This window comes from Pongo abelii, chromosome 10 (assembly GCF_028885655.2).
Source record: "Pongo abelii isolate AG06213 chromosome 10, NHGRI_mPonAbe1-v2.0_pri, whole genome shotgun sequence".
NCBI lineage: Eukaryota > Metazoa > Chordata > Mammalia > Primates > Hominidae > Pongo > Pongo abelii.
In genome coordinates this window covers 3,353,564-3,376,098 of record NC_071995.2, presented here as the reverse complement: position 1 = coordinate 3,376,098, position 22,535 = coordinate 3,353,564, and the positions used below count along the sequence as shown (strand labels likewise).

The window sequence follows — 22,535 nt, the reverse complement described above, 5'->3', positions numbered from 1 at the left end:
ATCACTTCAGGATCTAGGGAGGCCCTGGTGGGGCCTTCTGCTCACCTCTTTGCCAGAGCTAGAAAGCCCTTCGCCTCGGACAGCATCACCCCACTGAACGTGGCCTCTGCCCCCTTCCTGGGCTTGCCATCTGAGGAAAAACAGGTGAGGGACCCGGTAGCTGGTTTCTCTGCTGCACCACTTCTTGAGATGCTGAATGGCATGGGACTCCCCACGGCTTTCAGGGCACCTCTACCCCTCTTGGCTGTCAGGATCTGCTGGGGGACAGGGCCATGGTTGAGGGGTGTATTAGTCCATTCTCATGCTGCTATGAAGAAATACACGAGACTGGGTTATTTATAAAGAAAAGAGGTTTAATTGACTCATGGTTCAGCATGGCTGGTGAGGTCTCAGGAAACTTACAATCATGGTGGAATGGGAAGCAAACAAGGTGGCAGGAGAGAGAGAAGTGCCACGCAGCGGGGAAAACCCCTTACAAAACCATCAGATCTCATGAGAACTCACTCATGAGAACAGCATGGGGGACCTACCCCCATGATTCAATTACCTCCCACCAGGTCCCACCCACGACATGTGGAGATTACGGGAACTACAATTCAAGATGAGATTTGGGTGGGGACACAGCCAAACCATATCAAGAGGGATGTGCGTTTGGTCTACTCAGGGCCATGGTGAGTGAGACAAGTCAGGATGAAGCTATGGTCACCCCTCCTAGCTGCCCTTCTGCAGCTCAGGGACTCTAGATCTGCTGTAGCCCAGGCACCGCACAACTTGCTTCCTGGGCCAAGCAGCTTCATGTGGGTCAGCAGCCCAATTGATAAAATGGACACTAAACTGAGCATTAGAATTCTTGAGTTCTAGACTCCATGCTTCCCCTGGCTAGTTGTGTGACTGTAGAAAAGTCACTTGTCTCTGGGCCTTAGTTTCTCCATCCAGAATATAAAAGGGGTTGAACTCAATTCCCTCCTCCTTTCCTTCCTCCCTCCCTTCCTTCCTTCCTTCTTTCTTCCCTCCCACATGTAGGACTCCATTGGAGATACTAAGATGAATAAGGTTTAATCAAGAGGCTAAAAGAGGACACACAAGGTAGCAAATAAAACAAATAGGCAGTGATGAGTATAATTACAAAAACATGGGCAAGACATGGAGCTGGTAAAGAGGACAGAATGGTTTGCTGAGGGTGGAGTGGGGAGAGACAGCTCCAAGGAAGGTTTCCCTTGGATACTGAGCTGGGTTTGGAAGGTGGTTTTATGTTCCTTTCCAGCTCCACCCTTCGGTATGTCCCATGAGATTCTGCTCTTGTTATAAGGGTAGATGGGATTGGGGAAGAGAGAGGGGGAAGCAGTGCTCTGATTTATTTTATCAAGTGCTCTTTAAAACCGGAGAACCAAGAAAAGAATGCCTCAAAGTGGAAAATGGCCCTTAGCATGACAAGCCTGTCCTTGAAGATTCAGTCAAACCAAGGCAACGGTAGCATGGACAGAGCCGGGGAGAAATTCTTGCCTGGTGCTCAGAAAAGGGTCACTCACGAGCAGGGTGAGCAGTGGTGCCTGATGCATGCTTGCCTATGCCCTCCTGGAGAGCTCGGAGGCTCGGGTGTGGCACTGAGGTGCCATCTACCCCGCATGTGAGCGCCAGGCTCAGCAGTGCACTATTGGGACTGCAGCCCGGGGTTCAGCTGACTCTTCTGATGTGGGAACGGGGCACCATTCTTTAAAAGCAACCAAGCCTTGCTCAGACGTGGCCTCCCAGTCCTCTCCTGAGCCCCCAGGCTCTGTTTGCCAGCCCCCCTCCCTGAAATTAGACCCATTCTCCTCTCTTTCTAATGGAAATCACCCTGGTGATTTCCCACCTAGTCACTGGCCTGTGACATGAGGGCAGGGGCAGTGACAGGTGTGGGCCCCACTATGGCCTGAGAGCCTGGCATCCTCATAGCAAGTGCACAGTGGGTGTGGGTTGAAAGAAAGAATGAGAATAGCCAAGCATTGGTCTGGCGTGAAGATCCTTTCCAGGGGCTTCTTCCTAATGACCCAGAGGAAAGTCCATTGCCCTCAGGGACTGCTGACACTTTGCAGACTGCCCCTCCAAAAATAAAAATGGCCATAAAACAGGGAAGGGGATACTCGTTGTTGCCTCAGGAGCTCAGCAGACAGACGGGTGAGGAGAGCAGATGTCGCTATTTCCAAAGCCCCCTACAAAGCCCCATTCATGGAGTCCCACACTCATATGGGTGGCTCCTGGGTGCCAGGTGGTTTGCTGGGCCCAGGGTTCTGAGGGGAGTCGGGGGAGTCTCCCACCCCCAGGCCGAGGGCTGCTGTGAGGTGAGCAGTGCCACAGGTGTGCAGGAGAGGGACGAGCTCACCTGCCCAGCACAGTCAGAGCAGGTGCCGCACTGGAGATGGGGCTTAACGGGTGAGTAGGAATTCTGTGGAAAAGGAAGGGCAAAGAGAACAATGTGAGCAGGTTGGGAAGGGACAGGAGAGAGCCTCTCAGAGGTCCAGAGTTTGGTAACCTCTCCAAATCCACACAGCCGTAAACAGAGGAGCTTGGACTCGGACACCGGCACTTCACCCCAGAGTTCACCCTCTTTACCACTCTCCTATTGCTGCCATGTTTAGTGGGTATCTACAATGTTTACAAGAAAAGCAACTACTTTGTTCATGGTGATTAAAGCCCAGGTATGGAGGAAGGAAAGTAGCAGAAGATGAAGCCAAAAATAGGTTAAGGCCAGACACGTAAGAGCCCTGAGGCCATGCAAAAGAGTCTGGGCTTTGGGCTCTGGGTGTTGGAGCCTGTGAGGATTGCTCAGCAGGGGGTGCCTTGGGGCACGGTGTGCCAGCCTGCATGTAGAGCAGGAGCTGGGAGCTGATGGTGGGGAGATGGAGACAGGTTTGAGAGCAGAGGGGAACTGGCTGTCGTTGAGAGGACAGGAAGGAGTCAATAGTGACCCTGAGGTGTCTGGTCTGGTCTAGGGTGGGTGGGTGATGGTGCCATTGACCAGACTGACCTGGAAGGAGAGGCACACAGGCTCTCAGGCCATAGTGGGGTCCACACCTGAATACAACAGGTTTGAAAACTCTCTGTGGGTGAGCGTTATCTGTGGCCCATACAACCTCCATGATCAGTGAGGGATTTCCCGAGTCTGGGTTCCAGCAAAATATCCTGGACAGAATTCTTTTTGACCCTCTACTGCACGCCGGGAAGGTTTGGGTGTGGGTCCCAACTGTGTATAACTAGCTCGGTGACCTAAAGAGAGTCCCTGAGCCTCTCCAGACCTCAGTTTCTTCACCTCTCGAAGAAGGGAGTGAGTTACATTAGACCAGTAGTTCCCAACTTGTAACTACCAAGGACCGTTTGATTATTTTTTCCCATGGATTTTATGTGTGTGTTTTTTTGTGTGTGGTTCCCAATGGGGGAACTCCTGTCCAGGCCAAAAACCTTTTCAGTCCAGCGTGATGCTTGGCTCGTAGTAGCAAACATCAAATAAATGAACTATACTGTCAGCCAGTGCATTTCTGCCTCCCATGCCATGGGCTCCCCCCACCCAACCCCAGCACCGAAGGTAGAGAACTCCTCTGCCCGGGGGATCCTTCTTTACTGGGGGTCCCATGGTCCTGGCTCCTGCCCCACCCCATCCTCCCCCCAGCTCTCAGCACAGAAGCCCTAGCTAGCAGGACAAAGAAAAAGCCTACATTTACTGTTACTCCGCTGCCTGCGTTCCTTCAGGCCTGCTGCCTTATTTCTATCCAGCCCCAGGCATGTGTGGCAGTTCAAGCTAACGCTTCTCCCCATGATGACGTAAGCCACACTTTGGCAATGTTTCTCTCCTATAAATGAGAAGTTCCTAAAATTACACAGCATGGGTGACCTGCTCCGCCCCTACTGGTCTGCTCACGTCCTCATTGCCTGGCTTCACCCTATGCAGGGTTTGCTGGCTAATCGGCCACAAGCTATAGATTTGAGAAATGCCGTTAATACTCCACAGAAAACCAACCCAGTTTCTACAAAGAGCCAAATACTTTTGAATCAACTCTGCGCCAACGGTTGTTAAAACCGCTCACTGGGGTCAGCTCTCTCCCTGCCCCACCAGTCTTCCACTGCTCTCTGTTGAACTGGGCAGTTTCCAAGTGTTTTGAGGGACAGCCATGAGCCGCTGGTCCAGAAGCATCTTGCTGGCGGTGTCTTGGCAGAACGTTGTTGTCCAATGCTAACAGGGACAGTTTAACCATGTGGAAGGGACCTCAGAGATATTCCCATCCAGTGCCCCCAGTTTGCAGATGAAGAAACTGAGGCTTTGAGAGGCCAACTGTCTGTCCACAGTCACATACCCAGTCAAGGGCACAGCCAGGACTGGCACGCAGACCTGCTGACTTCCGCCCTCCCATGGCACCCTCTGATGACCCATTCCAACAGTGAGCAGTTTTCCTTCCCTTGCTCAGAGGAAAGCTTGCTTTCTAAAGAGCTGACCACGTCCCCAGCAGGAGCTTCCCAGAGGACTTGCAGCACTCTGGCTCCTGCAGACCCCTGGCTAAGTATAACCAGGCCCCGTTGACTCAGACTCATCTGCTGATTTCTTCTGAAGAGCAATGCATGTGGATTTGTTGTTCTCTAGACCTGAATCAGGGAAGTGTGTCCCTCCAGACCCCTTCCAGACCCTGCCCCATGGCCCAGGATCTGGCGTCAGTTTGCAAGCTTTGCAAGATCCCAGCCCCATTTGTGTGGCCAGCAGGTGCCCTGGCAGAGAGCAGGCCTCCGTCGGCCGGATCCATGCTGCTCCTCTCCGGGGCTGCATTTCTCATAGCCTCTGACTCCCCTGGGAGCTATGGTTTTTTCCTTTCTTGCATAATCTGATTTTTGCTCCTTTAGATGAAAATTCTGTTCCTCAGGATTACCCCACTTTCTACCTTAAAGCTTCTGCCAAAGCAAACACCCTAACAAACAGACGGAGGGAAAGGATGGGGTTCAGGTCCTGAACAAATCTCAGTAGCCCTCCAGGCAACTCCTCCCAGGGGAGGGAACCTGGAGCTTCAAGGGGCCCCTCCTGGGACTGAGCGAGCGAAACGCCGCTGTGTTCTGCGAGGCTCAGCACAGCGCCACCAACTGGGAAGAGGAGGGCAGGACACCTGGACCCCTGTTGGTTAATTCTGGGCAATGGTTCTCAGCTGGGATCACCCGGGAACTTCATAAAAAATTCATGCCTGGGTCCCACTCCTACAGACACGGATGGGCCTGCAGGGGGGCCTGGGTTTTTCAAAGCTCCCAGGTGATTGTACAGCCAGGTCTTAGGGCGCCATAGGGGCGGAGGAGGCCTAGAGACCGTAAAGGCCAGAGCTCATCAGGTAGTGCAAAATAGACTTCAGCCCCTGGCCCCGAGGGTATTATTTCATGTGGATGACCATTTCTCTGGGCGAAGGATACAAAGCTTTTCATCAGGCTCTCAGTGAGGTTCTGTGTCTCCCAACAGATTGTCCCCAGACCAGTCCAAACGTATGTCTTTTGGTGGCCCCAGAGCCATATGCTCAGTCTCCACTCTGGTTTGAGGGACAGGCTGAAGAAGCCTAACGGATCACGGATAATGCGCATATTTCTATAAAGAGGCTATTCTCATGAAAAGCTAAGATTCTTGGCATTTTGCTGGAGTTAGATCAACTCAGTGTAGTCAAGTTGACTGCCTCATGCTGTTCAGAATCTCTTCCTGGCACTATATGTGCCTTTGATCAATAAAAAATGAGAAGTGAATTATTACTTAATTAATGCACTTTGTTTGATAGGCAAAATCCCTCAAAACATAAAATCCATGGGAAAAAATAATCAAACTGTCCTTGGTAGTTACAGGCTGGGAACTACTGGTCTAATATAACTCACTCCCTTCTTCTAGAGGTGAAGAAACTGAGGTCTGGAGAGGCTCAGGGACTCTCTTCAGGTCACGGAGCTAGTTATACACAGTTGGGACCTGCACCCAAACCTTCCAGGCGTGCTGTAGAGGGTCAAAAAGAATTCTGTCCAGGATATTTTGCTGGAACCCAGACTCAGGAAATCCCTCACTGGTCATGGAATTTGTATGGGCCACAGATAACGCTCACCCACAGAGAATTTTCAAACCTGTTGTATTCTAGGATTTCACTGAATCTAAGCTATCAGTTGTAAGACACACTCTTGTTTTTTTGTATCACCAAGAAAAAGTACTGCCAAGTGTAATTGTAAGATGCCATCAATCATAAGATGTGCCCCAATTTTAGAGATGTTAAAATGTGAGAAAAAATGGGCATCATGGAATTGAAAAATTATGATGTATTAGCCTCTCCCATTCCATTTGCTGCAGGCTGGGTGATGTCTGGAGGTACCTGTGGAGATAAAATGGCACTTTGAAGAAATCATGTCTATTAAAAACGTAGAAGTAAGAGAGAAGCAGGCCCAGCCTACTCTGGGGGATCCAAGGACAGAGTCCTGGATTTGCCCTCAAATAACTGGGTTTTGAATTGCACCTCAATTCTGAAACCCTCTGATGGTGTCATCTTGGGCACATTCTTATTCTCCCCAAGCCTCAATTTTCTTATCTGCAAGACAGGGATAGCCGTCCCCTCCTGCCCGGCCCCATCCTCACAGAGCTGTTGCAAAGCTCAAAAGAGAAAATGGCAAAATGGTAAAATACTTGCGAGTTGAGTAATGTAGGTGCCTGTTCATTGCTAAGGACCACCTTCCATTTGCTCAGCCAAGGTCTGCGACTCCCCGAAACAGAGAACTGGGAAGTGACAGGTTGGGTTATACAGAGAGTCTTCCTGGGGCAGATGGGAGACAACTTGCAGGGAAAAGCATCAGGGGGTGTGAACAGAGCCCGGGGGGGCTTCTCTAGCTTTGGCTACACCCAAGACCCCTTGAGGAAGCATCGACTGCCCATCAGAGGAAATGGACCCATCCCTACATGGCGGGCAGAGACTGGGAGACAGAAATCCACCTTCCCAGGAGCAAATGACAGAGATGGTCAGAGGTCCCAGAGGACCCAAATCCTGGGAAAACACTCCAAACAGCCCCCATCTGGCACCTTGGGGACACTTGCACCCACGCACTATCCCCTGTTGAGGATAAGTCACTAAAAGGGCTACTCAGCTTCATCGCAGGAAAGAACAGGCAAGCCCCGCCACCCCAGCTACATTTCCCAGATACTCTATTTCTAAAAAGGCAACCCCCAGACCTGCAAATCAGCAGCGTCCCGTCCCTGCCCCCTCTCAGGACTGAAAGGGAATCAGACAGCAAAGAAGTCTCTCCTCCCTCCTCCTGTGGTCCCAGGGAGCTCCAACTTGTCCAGCACAGTGGCCCTTCCACCATGGAGGCAGCGAGACTGAGCGAGCACACCCTGGGCTCTGAGTCCTGGTCCTGACCCTGCCCCTAACTCAGGCCATTTACCTTTTCTCCATGGGCCTCAGTTCCTTCCTCTGTAGAACAGGGAGGGATAAGGGGCCCAGCCGTGCTTCCCCAATGGGCAAATATAAGGATTGAACAAGGGGCGGTGCTCAAAAGGGCACCTCCACATCCATCAGGGAAATGTGGACAGAGGGAGGGAGCGCTCTGAGGGGAGGGGAGGCGAAGGGACTCAGGTATATTGGTCATCCCCAAAACTGAAGTCATTTCTCCCCGCCTCATATGCAGTAGGAACCATAGTAAGATGCACAGAATCAGAAGTCAGACCCAGATTCAAAATCTGCAGCTCGCTTACATGTGTGACCTTGGACAAGCCTGCAAACCTCTCTCAGCCTCCATTTCCTCATCTATAAAGCTAGGCCACCACACTGTTCTCACAGGCTCTTAGGAGGCCTGAATTGAATAAGACAACGCACGAGAAGTGCCTGGTACCCAGCAGGCACTCAAGGAATGGCAGCTCCTGAGGCCCCCGCCACCCCCTGCTCCAACCTGGTGGTCTCCTGCAGGTCAGGGGGGCAGCTGTCCTGGCCATGGGTATCTGGACCCTGGTGGAGAGGAGTGGCTACCTCAGCATCCTGGCCTCCAGCACCTTCACTGCCTCCACCTGCATCCTCATCTGGGCAGGTACTCTCGTCATGGTGACCGGCTTCCTGGGCTACAGCACCATCTCCTAGGAGCAGAAGGGCTGCCTCGCCATGCTTTGCAGGGAGGGGGACCCTGCACTACCACCCTATCTCCCAGTGAGGTCCCCAGCAAGGGAGAAGGGCTCCAGTCCTGGAGTGGGAAGGGGCTGAGGCCATGGGACAGCCAGAGAGGGGGTGGCTGCTCTCCAGCCTGGTGTTCTCCAGGATCTTAGGACACAGGCCAGGAGGCCAGCCTCAGCAGCTGCAGTAGTAGCTCCCTCTCATCTGTCTCTCCTCCTCCCTCTCCTCCTCCTCTGCCCCTTCCTTCTTCTCCCTCCTCTCCTTCCCCTTCTCCCTTCCCTTCTCCTTCCTCTCCTCCTTCTCCCTTTTCCTCTGCCTTCTCTTCCTCCTCCTCATCTTTTTTCCCCTCGTCCTCCTCTCCCTCTCTTTCATCCTTTCTCTTCCTGTTTCTCTTCCTCCTCCTTCCAGATCTTATCATGGCAATTTTCAAAGATATGCAAAAATTTTAAAAAGTGCTTTAATGAACCTCCATCTTCCCATCACCCAGGGCTCAACAGTCACCACTTCATAGTCCATCTCCATTCGCTGGCCTGCACCCTCCCCTCCATCTCTCCCCCTCCCCACCCCAGGATGGTTTTGAAGCAATTCCAGATATCAAATCATCTGTCAATATGTCAGCATGTTTCTGAAAGAGCAATAAACTTTTTAAAACATTTAAAAAACAAATATTTCAGTATGTACCTCTAAAACTTAAGGATCCTCTTTTAGAAAACATAGTAACATTACCAATATCATGCTTAAAAACTATTAACAGTTGATTCCTTAATATCATGAAATAACCAGGCAGTTTCAGCTCTCCCCAACTGACCCATAAACTGTTCTTTTTAAAAAGTTTTTGGGGTCAGAATCTAAATCAGGTCCGTGTGTTAAAATTGGTTAATTGGTCTCCTAAGTCTCCTTTAGCCTCTAAGTTCCACCATCAATCTCTCTCTCTCCTTTTTTCTCCTCTTGCAAAGTATGTGCTGAAGAACCAAGTCATTTGTCCTATCACATTTCTCCCAGCCTGGATTTTCTGATGACACCCCCGTGAAGTTGTCTAACACACCCACCTGGTGGTCTGATCATATCCCACTGATCTGAATGTTTGGAGAGCACCTGGTGCATGGTTGGTGTTACAGGCACCAGAGGCTCCTAGACAGGTTTCTGCCTGGGAAGCTGGGAAGATCTGCAGCTGCCCAGAGTGTCAGGAGGGGAGGCTGGAGTGGAACGTGCAGGACCAGAGGCCTGGAGCCCAGCTCAGGACTCAGGCAGACCCCAACTCCCTAACTTCCATGCCCTCTTGGCAGAGGCAAGCTCCCTGCTGCCTGGGGCCTCTCTTCACCCCACAGCCCCTCCCAAGGGTCAAAGCCCAGTGTGTTGGAAGAGAAGAAGAGGACAGATGAGGCTGGAAAATATCCAGACCAGCAAGGAAGTGTGAGGGGCAGAACCAGCCCAAGTCTCAAAGAGAAATCAGGCTGAGCCTGAAAGGAATCGGGCAGCGGGAAGAAGCCTCAAAGGCCCCCGTGTTCCTTCTCCGGCTTCCCAGGTTCCACCACAGACTTTGCAGCCTCTGCTTTTGCACAGTGACCCAGGGAGCCAGTGGCAGAGGAAGGGTGCTGCGAAAGCCCGCGGACCGTCCCCTGCTGCCTCTCACCAGCAGCGACCTAGTTTCCAGCCGTGGATATGAAGCGCCTGTGTACGGGCCTGTGTACAGGGCCTGCAGGACAGCCCTCCCGCTTTGAAGAGAGGGAGAGCCCAGAGCCAGGGCGCTAGGAGAGTGGATGTGATAGGCCCGAGGGGTGAAGGCCCCAGGGCATGGGCTTTGAGCTCTTTTCCAGCATTGGGGACTGGTGTGCCGGGGGCCAGCCATAATAGGCTCCTCCGGCCTGGAGCCTATTATGAGGATTTCCAGCATCCTGGGCAATGCGATTGCTCAGCTGAGGTCCCCGAGAGCCGAGTGGCACATCCTAGACCTGACCAACGTAGCTGGATGGAAGCATGTGGCATGCCAGCGAACCGGGCGCGTAGCATGGCCTGGGGCGGAGATACTCTCTCCGTGCAGCACCGACCAGCCCTTAGGGGGCCTGAGGCTTGCGGGACCAGTGCTGTTGGGCCCAGAGAGAGAACCCCTTTTCTCTGCAGTGTTGGCGAGCCCACTGTGTCCTGTCTGGCTCCGTGCCCCTCAGCAGGCTTGGCCTTCAGCTTCGCCTCAGGCTTCAGGCCAAGCTTCCGCCCCTCACACCTGGAGATCTGCCCACAGGCAGGCTGCCAAGCCGCGTGGTCCCCGCTGCCTCCTTCCTTCCACCAAGTCATCTTGTTGAGGGAGGACAGGACTCACCTCTGGACAGCACAAGAGGGAAGGCAGAAGCCCTCACCTGGAGCCTTTCTTCTGACCCAGACCCTTGGTTCTGAGGAGCCCTTAAAGGCCAGTAGTCCCTGCACAGGGAAACAGCCCTGCATTCCTCCTGGGGCCTGATTAGAACACAAATGGCCACTGTTCACCGAGAGCCACCTACCTCTGTCCTTACTATAGCAAACTGCAAAGTCCCGGTAATCTGAACTCTCTGCCAAGCACCGTTCTCAACACTCACGCATGTCAGCTCAGTCCTCTCTGTGCCCCAAAGAGCAGCTTATTCTTACTATGTGCATTGATAGGGGAGGAAGCAGAGGGCAGGGGCAGGGAAGTGATTTGTCCAGAACCACACTGCGTGTGGGATTGTTGTAGGCAATGGTCAATCGGGGCAGCCAAAAGAGGCGGCACAGGAGAGGCGCAGGACAACAGACGTTCCCAGACTCACAGGCCCCACAAAGTCACTGCACACTCTGCTGGGAGGGGTCGCATGGGAGGAGCACCCAGGGCCCAGGCTCCACCAAGCAGGTGGGGGGCAGAGAGCAGGTGAGGCTTTTTTATTTGGGATCAGAGTGAAGCACACCAAAAACAGACACGAGGGAATTCCACCAGTGCATTTGAATGTTACTAGGTCACGGTCAGGGGAACTTGTGGCAGGGCCGGCCCCATCACAGTAGTGCACTGGGTCACCCAGGCAGGTGCACACAACCTGTATGTGGGGATGTGGAGGCAGCAGGAAAATGTGAAGTTTTCAAATGCGCGATACACATTGCTGGTGAGTGGCATGTGGTCTGGCTCCAAGCCCATGCTCTGACCCACCATGACCCACCACACTCCACTGCATCCAAAGAGGTAGTATTCACCCCTGCTTTACAGATGAGGAGGCCAGGCTGAGACGTGCAGGAAGTAAGGGCCGGAGCTGGACTGGGAATTGCAGTCTGTTGGAATTGACTCCAAGAGTCTGCTTCTCCCGGGGGCCAAGGCTGAAGGAAGGCAGAGGGACGGGAAGCTGAGCGGGACAGGGATGGATGTGTGCAGGGCACACCCTGCCGTCCATCTATGGGGAGGTCTGTGTGGAGCCGTGGCTCTTGGAGATCTGGTTGATTAAAAGAGAGAGCTCTGTGCAGGGCCCAGCCCAGACCACTAGGGCAGGAGACCAGGGGTGTCATGGTGAGACCCTAGACGCCTTGGGCATCCCAGTGCCTCCTTGCCCCCATTATATAAGAAAAGAACAGCATACCTGGGTTAGAGCATATTTGGTTTGGAAGGGAACTTGAAGGTCACAAGGTCCAATCCTCCATCCAAAGGTTCCAGGCTGAAGGGCACTGGCTGGGTGAGAGTGTGGGCTACTTAGGCATTAATGGAGACACTCAGAATTATTGGCTTTTTGGGAGAACAGTCTAATCTTAAGAGCTCTTCCCAGAAAAGCCTTAGGTTTAGCACCTGACCACACTCTGCTCTCCAAGCCACTGATCACAGCCTCCCCTTCCATACTCTGTCTTATACAATCCATTTGCAAGATCTGTCCAGCCATTCAGGCTGATCCATGAAGAATGGATGTCTCCAGCCTCCCCACACACAATCTGACTGTCACTTAGTCTGGATGGCCTGCCCAGAGGGGACCAAGCCCTGAGCCCAGGGCTGTGCAAAAGAGATGTGGAGACTTAGTAAAGATCAGGGTCCTGTGCTTGCCTAAAGGCTTCATGGGCACCTCTTGACCCACCTTTCTGAGCTTCTGGGAGTCAACAAACAGAGACAGCCTTGTCATCTCTCTGAGGCTTGAGTCAGGGCTGGGGCAAAGTGGCTATTGGACAGGCTGGCATGAGACAATGTCCTTCTTCTCAGCTCCACTTTACTCACTTCTGTGGAGACCTACCTGCGTTTATTCTCATCCCACATAGAACTGGTGATCTTTCTGGCTGAAGTCACTAAACAGACACATCAGGGAGGCAGCAGCTTGAAATTGAAAGCAGAAAAAAGTGTGCATGTACACAAACATGTACAAGCATGAATGTGTGTGCGCACATACATGCATGCACACCTGCACGTGCACACACCTGCACATGCATGCACACACACTTGGCCACCAGTTCAGGACTGCAAGGACAGGCATCTCTGCCAGGGGGCTAGCAAACAGCAAACCCCATGGCCTAGAATCTGCTTTTGCTTTCTTGACTTTTCGTGCTCTGGTCTGAAAGAACCAATGACAGAACTGGCTCAGGGACCAAGAATGGGGTGAAGCAGAAGATCTGAGTAACCCATATCCCGGCCCACCAGCCCCCGAATTATTGAGCATTTGATTGTTTAAACAAAAAGGTGGCTGCAGAACCTTTCTTGGGCTAACACAAGTAGAAATTTTTAAGCCCATTTAGAGTCAAGCGTGTGGTTAAGGCAGCATAAACGCGTTGTGTGCTTCTTGGCGCTTCCTTCCTGGTTTCATTTCTTTTTTCCTCTCCATGTCCAACTTCCTTTTGAAATCTTGAATAAGCTGAGGGCTGAAGGAAGCCCCAAGGGGGAAGCACAGTGAGTCTAGCGCTAGACAAAGTGGTCCCCGAAGAGGAGAGGGAAGGATGAAAGACCAGGCCTCGAATGAAGTGCATCCACCTTGGATCAGGAGGCAGCGGGAGGCGGACATGGGAGTGCCCAGGGAGCTACCCAAAGAGGGGCCGTCCAGTTCCCACATGGGCACGTCATCTGTCCCGGCCCAAACCTTCCTCCAAGCACATCTGCAGCCCCTCAAAATCACTTTCTCAAGAAGGAAATGCTCATCGGGGACAGGAATAGCACGTCTTTGCTGGTGCTAAGATGATGATCAGCTTGGCATCAGAAATCTGCAGAGAGGGGGAGGGAATGGGGTTTAAATTATTTACACCATACCTTCTCTTTTAGCAAAGACTGCATGAGAGAGACAGATAATTCAGGCCATCTGGACCCGAGGCCGATGACCAGGACAGATGCCACCTAGATCAAAAGAGGAAGATATTTTTAGAGTTTTGAATGTGGGCTCTGAAAACTTTTACATCTTAGGCCAAATGAAGACATGATGGGTGGTTCAGACTTAACTGGGTCTTTATCAGGGGATGGATTAAAAAGAAGTCCTAGAAACTAATTTCTGAAAATGAGGGGAGCCAGAATTGCAACACGTCCATCAAATATGCCGAGGCTTGGTCAGCCAGGGCAATGGGGTCCAGGATCAAAGATAAAATAATACTTGGGCTCAGGCTGAAAAGCTGGTTTTCATGGAGCTTGCCCATCTTGCTCTGGGGCCTCAGGTAAGTCACTACTTTCTGCTTTGCCACCTTGGCCTTGCCATTTTATCTGGGACGAGGTGTGAGGATAAGGAGGAAGTATTTTCAGGTCTTAGGAAACCAGTCACCACATTATATAAAGATTGTAAAAATGTAGCTCTGGTGATGAACATTCTCATCATCATCACCATGGCCAAGCTCCTTTGAGAAGAGACCTACATAAGTAAGAGTTATTCTTGGGCCCACTGCCCCCAGACCCCCACAGCCTTGGCTGAGCCACGTCCTCTAAAGAAGCTGGGGCTGGTGGGAAGTTCGGGGGAACCTGGGTCCCTGGACCCGGGAACTGGACTGCATCCTCCCCTCATTTCTCACCCACATGTTCCTTTCTGTTGCTCCACCAGCCACCCAGCCCCACGGTGGGCCTTGCCTCGTCTGTTTGGTGGTATCTTCATCTTTGGTCAGATAACAGCCCCCGTGCTCCAAAAATTCTCCTACACCCAGGGCTTGGAGAATCCCGACCCTTCTCTGGCATGAGCCTCTCCTCATCCAGGGTGGCTTGTGTGGTAGGGCCAGGGGAATGGAGACGATGACCTCTGAAGCCTGAAGGCTCTTTGGGAAGCAGGACACAAACATCCTGAAGACCCAGCCTTGAGCTGGCTGCACAAGAGACTCATAGACTCTGCATCAACATCCACCTCTCCAGGCTGCAGTGGGTGTACCTGTTCACCGCCACCTCCAGCAGCACTGTTGCAATGGAGCAGTTCTTACAGCCAATGAGACTCCACACCACCTCCCTGCAGTTCTCTGCAACCGAGGCTCCATCTTGCACTGATGGGCTGCCTAACACATCGGCTTCAACAAGCATTTCCAGCACATTCTCAGCATTTCCTGCTCTGCTGGGCACAATGCAGGGTGAGAAGGGGAGAGGAAGAACGGGACTCTGGCCCAGTTCTAGGCTTGGATGCTAGCGAGCAACACCAGGTGCCTGTATTAAAAGGTAAAGGACCGTGCAGGTGGTTTGAATTTGTGTTTGGATTTGGTCAGAGGCTCTGACTTCTCTGGGCCTCAGGACTTTTCCTAACCTTTAGGCTGCCCTGTTCTTGGTATCTCCTCACTCTTGTTCTTGGTAGCCTTCCCTACCCCCCATAGCCAGTTTTGTCCTAGAATGAATCACCACTGCTAGGGACCCACCACTAGTCCTGCCCTGGGGCCCTTGCCACTGCTCTTATCCCACCCTTGCCACCTGCAAAGTCCCTTCTGTCCACCTGTGTGCACAGGTATCTGCAGGCTGCACCGTCTCTCTCCAAAGCCTGTGAGAAGATAGCCATGGAAATGTCTAGTCCTTTCCAGTGGGGGCTGGGAGGAAGTGGCAATTGGTCACCTCCCTATACCTGAATCCACTGATCATCCTCTGAGTCCCCTGCTCTGTGTCTCCCCATGGGGCACCTGGCCCCCATCCCCCCAGCCGGCTGGCCAGGCCCTGCTGCCCTCTCTGGGTGCTGCCCTGACTTAGCCCATTCCAACAAAGTTCTTAGTAGTCCCAACTTGAAGCTCAGTGGACGCCTGTCTTGGGCGTGTAGTTCTGGAATTCTCTTCTTCCAGGCCTGCCCCCGCCGCACCCATCCCGCCTCCCCCTGACACACACACACTGTGTGTTCCTCTTAGACCCCAACATTTGTGCTGGCACTTTGGATGGCCTCAGCCACATTTTCTCTTTTTTTCCTATTTTATTTTTTGAGAAACAGGTCTTGCTGTATTGTCCAGGCTGGTCTGGAACTCCTGGGCTCAAGCAGTTCTCCTGCCTCAGCTCCAAGTTGCTGGGCTTACAGGTGTGAGCCAGTGCAACTGCTCAGCTGCATTTTCTTGATGTGCTTGTAGAATACCTCCTGCTTCCCCAGGATCCAGTTTGCTCCCTCCCTGCCTCTTCCAACTTACCCTAACTCCATCTCATCAACAGCTCTCCTTACCCCAGCCCTGGTCCTCTTCTCTGCTCCTAGCCCCCCGGGGCCAAGAATGTATGTTAGTATCAGAAACTGGCCAGAGCACATCCTCTTGTCCTCACTGTAGAGCTGCTCCCAGTGGAATGGCTGAGTTCCAACCTCCGCCATAGCTGCAGCTGGATAGCCCAGGCTGTGAGCCCTGGGCTGGGGCCAGGAGGGGTAGAGGTCACCTTCAGCCTTCTGACAATGACATCTTGTTACAGGAATGGCTTGAGGCTCCCAAATTCACATCCTCTTGTTTGCACAAACAGGCCAGGCAGCTGCAACTCTGAGCTGCCTCCAGTCCACGGTTAATTGCCAAAAAATAATTCTCCCTGAGGTCATTGCCGTTTAAACAGCTAGCTTCATCTTTTCCTGTTTGGCCGGTTGTTCTGGGCTCCCTGGCCCTCCCTCCACCTGCTTCTGTGATCCTCTCACACACAGCCAGCTGGGAGCCTCAGGCTGGGCTCTTCTCCCTCCAGCTTAACTTGGCGATGTCTTGATCCTCATGTTGTGCTGATGCCAGGCTGTTCTGGGAATAGCCTAGTCCCTCCACCTCGTCAAGACCTGCCTGGACACCGAGCCTCCACCATCAGGCTGTCACTTGCAGGAAACTTTGCAAACCCTGTCTCTGTCTAATCATACAGGATGGTTGGAGAGACAAAGGAGGAATGAATGCTTCCACAAAGCTTCCTCTTTGTGGCAGAATCAGTCCAATGGAGAAATTCTGCAATTCCAGTTTTACAAATTCTTCAAACTTACCTCAAGGATGGCACCAGCTGAAGCTCAGTTGCCCTGTCTCTTATGCACCAGTGCATCTGCCCCAGAAACTCTTATCTGGGGCTCAGTTTGCCCCCATGTGGTATAAGTCCCTCCAAAGATTCCATTTCTAGTCATCTCAATGTCACAATGAGAAATATTTCTGCATGTTTCCTGCAAAGCATCTCATTAAAGAAAGTATTGGTTTGATTCAGAAAATGCTATGCTGTTCCAGCTTCACTTTGGATCTATAGTTTTAGAAAGTATTCAACTCTGCTTCTAGTTTAAGCTGTTCTGTTAAAGAGTTAATGGAAAAAAAACCCACTATGGTATGAGGAAGGGGGTGGGAATTAACGTTTGGGTCCCATTCTGTGCTTAAAACACCGGTTCCCTCTATGTTTTCAGCCTGAAATTGAATCGTTCTTATGGAAGGCAGATGCCAGAGGAGCTTTCTTTGGGATTCTCATTACCCGTTTCCATCAGACCAGGCCATTAGATGGTCGCTTCTAGAAGGACCGTGCAGCCCTGAGTCTGCAGGGGACAGACCAGTCACAAAAACCAGAGTGGAGCTGGGGGTCGGACTGGAGTTCATTGGGCAGGTTCAGTTCACACCCCGGTGCACAGGGTCCATGAAGGCAGAACAAGGCACAGGTGACAGCCAGGAGGGCAAGCAGGGATCCAAGTGTACACAGTCCCAGGGAGTAAGACAAGCAGAGAGGCCTGGAGCCAGAAGGAGGCTCGGAAACAAGGATGCCAGCAGTGAGCCTCACAGGTCAGAAGCTTCTGGCCCAACGCTTTATGGAGGCCATGCCTGAGTTGAATGTTGGTGGCTGAGCAGCCAATAAACGGAACACAGATGGGCCCAGGGCAGGGAATTCCAGGCAGGAGGAGCAGCCAGAGCAAAGGCAGGGAGGCTAGAGGCTTTGTTGTGTGAGGCTCTGTGCACACACAGGGCATGCTTCACAGGCTGTAGAGACAGTGACTAGCTTCTGAGATCAGAGTAGGCTGGGCTGAGTAAAGGGAAGGGTGGAGGGGGCAGAGACCCACATTACAGCCCGTGGCCGTGAACCCAGGACAAGCCACGCGGGTGGAGGAGCAGGCAGGAGATGCTCCACCACTGCTGGCAAGGAGCAGGGCAGCCTGCCCAAGGGGGTACTGCCTGGAGCATCACTGACTCACCCCATCCGCTGGCGAGGACACAGAAGCTCAGCCCACAGGGCCACCATGGATGGCCCTAAAGGTTGTGTCCTATGCAAGGGGACCACAGAAGGCTGGCGCCCTGGACAGTTGGCAAGAGGCTGAGCGCAGGGCAGTGAGGGATGCTCGTGTGCCTGGGGAGGGCTTCCCTGGGCTTCCCTTTTTTTTTTTCCATCTTCACCCTCTCATTCCTCACCTCTCCTGACACCCTGTCCCTTGGGGGAGCACCTAACACCCCTGTGTCCACCTGAACCATACCAGCCCTAATGTGCTAAATGCTCGCTAAATGAGCCCAGTGCTCATCCATCCATCCGCGCATCTGCTGTTCAGTGGGGAAAGTAGCAGGTAGGAGGTCCGAGCACAGGTTCTGCAGCCGGAATTCCTGGGTTCCATGCCTCACCCAGTCACATATTTGCCGTGTGACCTCAGGCAAGCTGCTTAGCTTCTCCACGCACGTGTGCTCATCTAGAAAATGAGGCTGATGCTCATGCACACGTGGCAATGTGATGAGTAATGCTAGTACTCATCTCTGAGGGTGGATGGGAGAGGTCACGCAAAGTGCTTGCAAGGGGGCCGGCACCTGGGAGCACTCATACATGTTGGCTGTCACTGTCATGGAACACCACCGTGTGCCAGGCTCTGCTTGGTGCTCCTGGGCTGCTCCCATGAGCAAAGCGCTGACTCTGCCAAGGAAGGGTGCTTTTTTTTTCTTTTGAAAAAAGAAAAGGGATGCTTTCTGCTGCTCCCACCCTGAAGACACTGCATGCCCCTCTGCTCTTTTCCTACTAGGCCTGAGAAGCAAGGCCAGCACACCCTGAGTTGGGGTATTGCCTCCTAAGCCACTGGCCAGCAATTCTGGGGGGCTGGGGGTGCTGAAGAGAATGCTGGGCTCTGCTGGTGCAGCATGGACCCTCCTTGGTATGGTGAGGTGGGAGAAGCAGGACAGCATGGGATCCAGTGATACTAACCGCGTAGAAATAGAACTCCTCCAAATTACAGGGCACCTGAGAATTTCTTACTGACTTTTGTTTAATAATTCAAAAAAAACAACATCAAATCAAACTTAAACAAGGCAAAAGCTGTCTCTGGAGGCTTCTTCGTGCTTCCTAGAGTCAAGCTCTTACAGAATCACAGCAGCACTCCTCTCCCCAGCTCACGAAGGAAGCTGGAGGACTCCACAGCTGCTTCAGGCAACAGACTGTGCCCAGGGAACCCTTCAGAGACCTTGGGACCAGACAGGATGTACCTGGACTCCTGGAATTCCCTCTCCAGCCTCCAGGTCCTGTGAGGATGTGAGCTGGAGCAGTATGGGCTTCCCCGATCCTTCCTGTGTCCAGGTGAGCAGCCTCCTGCCACAGAGCTGCCCTCCCAGGCAGGCACAGTGTACAAGGCTGTGCATGCTTCTGTCCGTGTTCCGTTCCTGTCTCCTCAGGAGCTGGGTAACGTTCCTTGGATCTTCCATTTGTGCCTCCCGTAGTGTATAGGGGCACATAAGCAAATCAAGTCCCAGTGTCAGCCTGAGAACCTTTCAATGTGTGACCCAGGGTTTCTCAATCTCGGCACTACCGACATTTGGGGCCTGATAATTCTTTGCTGTGGGGGACTGCCCCGTGCACTGTAGGGCGCTCAGCAGCATGCCTGGTCTCTACCCACTGGTAATACTCCTTCCCCTGCTAATGACAACAGCAAAAGTCTCCAGACACTGCCAAATGTCCCCTGAGGGCCAAATCCAGCCAGGCTGAGAAGCACTGGTATAAATTTAACTAAGGTAACTGTTCTATGGTACTGTCGGATCAGAAAAAGATGAAACTACTGCCCTCAGTGTGGGGCTGGCACACTCCCGCCGGTTCCTGCTGTCTCCCAGGTGTGCTTTGTAAGAACGCGCACGCCCACATCTTAATCAGGGGATGTTCACCAAGCATGCCTCTAGATTGAGCACCACACCAGGCACCGTGGAGGAGCCAGAGGAAACCCAAGGTGTGCTGGTCCCCATGCCCAGAAGCTCACAGTCATTCTGGGGGGACAGTGGTAACACCTGAAACAAAAGCAACTGATACAGGGCAGTGGGGGAAGTTGTGCCATTCATCCAGTGGAGACCTACACCCAGGAATCATGCAGCAGGCATGGGGAGGGACACGGAGGTGGAGCCCCGCCTAGCTGAGGATAGAAGGGGCAAAGCAGAAACTGCTGGTGTCAGGAGAGAGCAGATGACACGCTGCAAGCATTGGAGGGTAGGGAGTAGCCATCGCAGCTACCTGGCGTGGCTTAGTGGAGCCATGACTGAGCTGAGCTGGGTATTGAAGGACAAGGAGGCACCGGCATTCCGGGCAGCGGGGATGGGGAGAGCAAAGGTCTGAAGGCTAGATGCCTGGCCCTCATGAAGGGAGATTCATAAAGCAACACGAGGGATGTTTCTCCACTTTGCAGACAACCAACATGCGCCGCGAGAGCCCTGAGATGATTCCGATGCACGGAGGGAGCCAGGAAACGCTGAGTGAGTGCAGGGTAGCGGGGCAAAGGTGGATTTGTTGGCATCTGTGGCGTCACACGGCTAAAGGCCCAACAGCCCGGCCCACCGCCCAGGAGCTCTAGCCAGCCTTAGTGCAGGATCCAGATGAGCAGGACTCTTGGCCTGCTTCCTGGGGCTGTCACACCAGGAGCTGTGACTCAGGGCCTCCCCCGCCCAGGTGAGTCACACACCTGCAGCCCTCCCGCTGCGGAAACTGCTGCCTGGATCCAGCACCGGGGGCCACCCAGCCTCAGTCCCTTGAAGCCCCAGGCCGACCCCTCACTCCCCTCCCAGGTGTCTTTACATGCTGGAGCCCCTCGCTCGGGAGGCTGTCCCCACACCCCTCACCCCTGCCTAGCGCTCGGCCCCCTCCTCCTCACCCCTCCATAAGGTCAGGTAGCCTGTGTGATGCCTCTGACCGGACTTTGCAGCACCGGCAGGTGCTAACAGCCTGCCATTAAACTTAAGCGGTGAGGTTGTCTCTCCCTTCCCATCCTCCCTGTTCCCCACCCTGTCTTGAATAGCAACCAGGTTAGGGACTCCCAGGGGAGCAGCGTGACACTGCCACCTCTTCAGGACTATCTTCTGGGCCTGACTCCCAGCCCAGGGTGGTAATAGAAGGCAGGTGGTGAGATGCCAGGATGCAGCCCTCCCTGCTGCCAGCGGCCTGGGTCTTCCCGTTCAGTTACAGACGCTGCATCACCTCACCCCCTCTAGGTTCTGGGCGGCAGCAGGGAGCCGGCCTGGCGGGGAGGGCAGTTTGGAGCCAGCAGGAAAGACACCCATGTCAGAGAGGAGCTGTGGGGCCCAGCAGTGTGGGGGTCTGGGAGAGCCCCTGGGTGCGGGTGGAGGCAGCCACACTCTGTCTGATAGGCCAGGCAGCTCCCAGGAGGGTGAGTGCTGGGCTGCACCAACCACACCTGCCACTGGCTGACAAGGACCCCACCCCTCATGCTATGGGACCTCGAGTTCAGGGAAGTCAGGAGGCAGGGCAGACCACTGAAACATGTCCCCCCCACCACTTCCCTGTCAGGTCCCCCATCCACTTGGGGTGGGCAGAACCGGCAATACCGTCATCTTCCCCATCTGCTGATGAGGACAGGGAGGCTCAGCCCACAGTCAGGGCCACCGTGGATGGCCCTAAAGGTTGCGTCCTATGCAAGGGGACCAGAGAAGGCTGAAGTGCAGGCCACTCAACTCTTACTGAGACACATTTTTTCTCATTGGAGCACATTTTTCTATTTACACCAAGGCACTAGCAGCCACCCGACTGGAGTCAGCAGACGGTGGAAACTGGACCCAAGGCCAGTTCACGGGCATCTCTGCCAGCCTCCCTTGGCATTCAGGCCCTACTTCTCAGGGGCTCCCCCAGCAGAGGAACCATCCACAAACCCTCTTGTCAGCCTCCTGCCTCAGCTTCCCGTGGATACCACTCAGTACCACCCACAGACCCAGGCAAGCGGGGCCTTTGCCTGAGCCACACTCAGCCCTCCTTCCTCCACACCTCTCCCCATGGAGTGGAAAGTCTGTGGGGCTGAGAGGATGTCCCTTTGTGGAACCTGCAGCTCCCTTCCCCCACTTCTAGACCTCCTCCCAGGAACCCAGGAGCTTGGAATCCTCTGTCCGTTCAGCCTATGCATGCAGCATCTGCACAGGTGTCCCGGAGCTGACGGGACCCCTGGGACGTGCCCCTCTCACCTGTACCCACACAGCACCACACCCAGCCCTCTCCACGGGCTCAGCTAAGGGGCATCTCACCCTGGGGGAGGGCGGACAGGAGGCCTTTCCTGGTGCAGTATAGAGCCTGGGGTAGAAAAGGAGTGAGGGAGGGACCTGCTTCATAGGCTTTGCCTCCGGCCCTCAAGGGATGGGGGCAGGCCTCACACTGTTATTCTGAGACAGGAAACTCCCCCGCTATCCCCATTGTTGGCCAGCTCCAATGCTGGGAGACAACAAATACGGTGCAGTAAACTTGGAGCAGGGGGGCGAGTAACTCGCTTCATTTAAAAGGTAGCCTTGTTCTTGGGCTGAGCCTCTTTCCCTGTATGAAGAAATGTCCCCTCTCCTTGTGTTCCTTAAGCCCTGCTCATACCAGGCTCCTTGCTGAATGGTGCAGGAGGTGATTGGATAATACCCATGGGCCCCTGCATTGGCCTAGCCTCTGAAACTGGCCACAGCCCCAGTCCATCCTAAGGAGCCCCCCATCCCCAGCTGTCTCCCTCCAGCCCACGCTCCTTTCCCTGCTGGGCGAGCCCTACAGCGTCAGGTGTCACCCACAGCCTGGGCCTTCCCTAGAACCCAGCCATCCCCGTGACTACGGGCAGCCGCCCTGCTGTGGTCAGAGGGGTGGGCAGTGCCTGGGGGCAGCTAGGGGAGAGGTGCTCATGAGTG

General features: G+C 53.6%; 1 pseudogene; it reads left to right on the top strand.

The window, feature by feature from the left end:
- LOC100456520 (tetraspanin-11-like) overlaps window positions 1-22,535 on the top strand; it is a 42,440-nt pseudogene that overhangs the window by 7,148 nt on the left and 12,757 nt on the right.